Raw genomic sequence first — 4,658 nt, 5'->3', positions numbered from 1 at the left:
TAGCTCTTTGTGACCCCACGGACTGCAGCACACCAGACTTCCTTGTCCTTCACTATCTCCTGGAGATTTTTCAAACTCATGTCCATTGAGGCTTCCCTGGCAGCTCAGACAGTGAAGAATTTGCCCGCAATGCAGGAGACCAGGATTTGATCCCTGAGTCGGAAAGATCCCCTAGAGAAGAAATTGGCAATCCACTCCAATATTCTTGCCTGGAAAATCCCATGGAGAGAGGAGCTTGGCGGACTATAGTCCATTGGGTCTAAAAGAGTCAGACACGACTGAAGTGACTTAGCACATACACTGAGTCTGTGATGCCATCCAACCAGCTCATCCTCTGTCATCCTTTTCTCCTCGAGCCGTCAATCTTTCCCTGCATCAGCGCCTTTTCCACTGAGTCGGCTCTTAGCATCAGGTGGCCAAAGTATTGGAGCTTCAGCTTCAGCATCAGTCCTTCCAATGAATATTTGGGTTGATTTTCTTTAGGATTCACAGTTTTGATCCCCATGCACCCCAGGGGACTCTGACAATGAGCTATTCCCGGAGAGTGGAAAGTGATCAGATCATGGAAGAGGAATTGGTAAGGTGAGTTAATATCTTAGTAAATTTACTACATCAGATGGCAGATCAATACATAAATTATAAAGCAATGTCATTCAATGTGAATTGCCAGCAACAATAGGCAGATTTTTTGACAAGCTTCTCTTTTATATCCCTTCACTTATCTGTTAGTTGAAAATGCAAATCCAAGTCTCTAATATGGAGAAAATATTCACTCAATGCTGCTTAAAAATCAAAAATTAAAAGACAAACTTGCGCTGATAAAGCTGCCACCAACATTCAGAAATATATGTGTATTCATATGCTTCTTTTTCTCCAGCAGATCTAGACTATTTAGTATATGCAGAATATCCAGTGGCATTCTGATTTTAAAATATACAATGCTGATGCATCAAATTTCAGGCTGAAATTTACAATATTAAAAGCAAGCATTTTTTACAGAGTAACTTTCTGCAGTTATCACATTTTGCATAATCATTTTGACTGATGTCAAGTAATGCTTTTCAACAAGTGTCCTCTACCATTCAATGATGAATTTAGAAAAAAATAGGAGGCATGTCAATATCAGTGTGGTATTCTTTTTTTTTTTTTGGCTGCTGGAGTATGCATGATCTTAGTAACCCTACCAGGGATTGAACCAATGTCTGCTGCATTGGGAGCATGGAGTCTTAACCACTAGACCACCAGGGAAGTCCCCAGTGTAGTATTCTTAAAGTATAGTTTCATTTCCCTGAAAAAATTTTAACTAAAAATAAGTTATAATTAAAGAATAACCTTGAGTCTGATGCTTCATCATAACTTCATAACCTTGGATAAATAACTCATCCTCTTTAGGCTTCAGATGTAGAGTAAGGGAGTTAACGCAAATGATTCATAATATCCCTTAAAGATAAGACTTCTATGATAATCATTTGAAATAGCAAACTCACTTCCTTCAGGCAACAAACATTTTATTAATAATCAGACTCAGATTAAAGTCTTCTGTTTAGTGGCATCCCTGAAAAAAGGTGATTTCTAATTTAACCCACATTCCATTCCCCCCACCTACCCAAAAAATCCTGAACACAATCAATTCACACATATACAAATATTGAACTTAATAAAAATGACAGTCTGACACAAAAAATTAATGATTGGTCAGGAACATATTTGCACTGTCGGTGTCCTTCCTGTCTTTGGGATTCCCAGGTGGCACTAGTGGTAAAGAAGCTGCATGCCAACGCAGGAGATACATGAATGCGGGTTCAACCCCTGGGTCAGGAAGATTCTGTCGTGGAGGGCAAGGCAATCCACTCCAGTATTCTTGCCTGGAGAATCCTATGAACAGAGGAGCCTGGGGATTACAATCCATAGGGTCACAAAGAGTTGGATACAACTGAAGCAAGTTAGCATGCACACGTGCAGCATGAGGGTCTCATGGTTCTCTATTATTCAGTTCAGTTCAGTCACTCAGTCATGCCTGACTCTTTGTGACCCCATGGACTGCAGCACACCAGGCTTCCCTGTCCATCACCAACTCCCGAAGTTACTCAAACTCATGTCCATTGAGTCAGTGATGCCATCCAACCATCTCATCCTCTGTCATCCCCTTCTCCTCCTGCCCTCAATCTTTCCCAGCATCAGGGTCTTTTCCAACAAGTCAGTTGTTAGCATCAGGTGGCCAAAATATTGGAGTTTCAGTTTTAGCAGCAGTCCTTCCAATGAATAGTCAGGACTCATTTCCTTTAGAATGGACTGGTTGGATCTCCTAGGAGAACAAGGGACTCTTAAGAGTCTTCTCCAACATTACTGTTCAAAAGTATCAATTCTTAGGTGCTCAGCTTTCTTTATAGTCCAACTCTCACATCCATACATGAATACTAGGAAAACCATAGCTTCGACTAGACAGATATTTGTTGGCAAAGTAATGTCTCTGCTTTTTAATATGCTGTCTAGGATGGTCATAACTTTTCTTAGAAGGAGCAAGCATCTTTTAATTTCATGGCTGCAGTCACCATCTGCAGTGATTTTTAGAGCCCCCAAAAATAGTCTGTCACTGTTTCCATTGCTTGCCCATCTATTTGCCATTATTAACATTGGGCAAAAGACTTGGAGTATAAAAAATATCCAGCAACATCAGATATTTCATATAATTTTATCCTTGCATGTAATTTTGGCTAAATACAGTAAAAAACAAAAGATGATGACTCAGTATTTGTCTCATGAGATGGGCATCAGAATCCCTTGGCAAATAGTTAAAACAGTACAGTATCAGGCACACAAAACACACAATTTGTGGGTTCTTTTATCTGTGGGACTGTATTTTATCCTGTCACTCATCTCTTCCTACAACGGGACAGGCGCTCTTCTAAAGACAGGAGCGCTCTGTCTCCTCCCCTGAAACTGGGCGGGGACTCTGGCCCCAGCTGATCAATGGGGCAGAGCTGAAGTGATGCCATCGACTTTCTGAGGCAACATTATTCAGAGAACAAAACTTCTTCCTGGTTCTCCCACTCTTTCTCCTCATTCTCTCTCATACTCACAGGGAACCAGCCACCTCCTTGCAAGGAAGCTCAGCTCACATGGGGAAACCCCATGAAGGTGTCCCAGCTGAAGGTGCCAGGTACATTTGCAGCCAATAGATAGCATCACACCCAGATGCATGGGCGGGTTCACCTCAAGTGGTCCAGGCTCACAACCTTCACATCTTCCACCAGAGGCTCCATGTATGGAGCACAGGAGAGCTGACCTTACTGAGTCCCCTTCACTTCCTCACCTGCAGAATCTGACAGGTCAATAAAGGATTATTATTGTTTTAAGCCACATAATGTCATGACGATTTGTTATACAGGAAAAGGTAACTAATACAACTTTCTTGAATTTTCTTCAGTGATAAAACCTTTCAAATGGACACCCCCTCAATACAACTGTTACTTAATTAATGTTGATTGATTTGAATGAAAACAAATTTTATTTCACAAGCATAGACCAGGGTATACCCCACATACCAAAATCAGATAAAATTCTTGAATAGAGATCATTATAATAAAGATAATGAGGGACTTCCCTGGTGGTTTGTTGGCTAAGACTTCACACTCCCAGTTCAGAGGGCCCAGGTTTGATTCCTGGTCGGGGAACAAACAACCTGCAAGCTGCAACGAAGACTCAGTGCAGCCAAATAAATAAATACATTTTAAAAGATAATGATAGTTCTAATAATGGGCCCAAAAATGGTGAGGGAGTAAACATAGACAATATAAAATGACAGTTAAAGCCATAACATATGGACTTCCGAGTGGTTCAGTGGTAGAGAATTCAACTGCCAATGCTAGAGATGTGGGTTCAGTCCCTGGGTTTAGCAGATACCCTGGAGGAGGAAATGGTAACCCACTCTAGTATTCTTGCCTGAAGAATCCCATGGACAAAGTAGTCTGGTGGACTACAGTCCATACGATCACAAGGAGTTGGACAGGACAACAAAGTCATAGTATATATGTCTTATATCTGTTGTCAAATGCTAGTGAAAACATATAACTTATAAAAATCATATTATGTTTTATTTTACATTATTAGTATTGCAGAAGAATTTCTTTTTAACTTTTGGCCATGCCATCTGGTATGCAGGATCTTAGTTCCTCCACCAGGGATCAAACCCACACCCCCTGCAGTGGAAGCATGGAGTCAACTTCTGGACCACCAGGGAAGTCCCTCAAAGAATATTTTAATAGATATGATTCATGTCTCTATGTTGTTGCCACCCTCACTGAGCCTCAGCCAGGAGCACAGTGGTAGCCTGTGATCCCACGTAACATAGTGTCCCACTAGGGAACACCTTTAGAGTCAAGGAGGCATAGGAATAGGACCATTTCTACGAGATCAACTAGTCTCCTCGCATTCCTCTCCACCCAGAGGCGGCTGGTCCAAGAGGAGGACGGAATGGCCTGGTGGGGACACAGCCGGAGTGCCAGCTCAGAGGCGACATGCCCCAAAAATGGGTGCAATTCTCCCAAGATACAGAGCATACTTCAAGTCAAAAGCCTTTCTATGTAACTGAGTCTCTGAGAAGAATACGCTGGTCAGGCATCAGAGGGTAAAGACAGGAGAGTCTCGTTTTATGAGTT

Source organism: Odocoileus virginianus, chromosome 14 (assembly GCF_023699985.2).
Source record: "Odocoileus virginianus isolate 20LAN1187 ecotype Illinois chromosome 14, Ovbor_1.2, whole genome shotgun sequence".
In the NCBI taxonomy this organism is placed as follows: Eukaryota; Metazoa; Chordata; class Mammalia; order Artiodactyla; family Cervidae; genus Odocoileus; species Odocoileus virginianus.
This window is presented reverse-complemented; position numbering follows the sequence as displayed.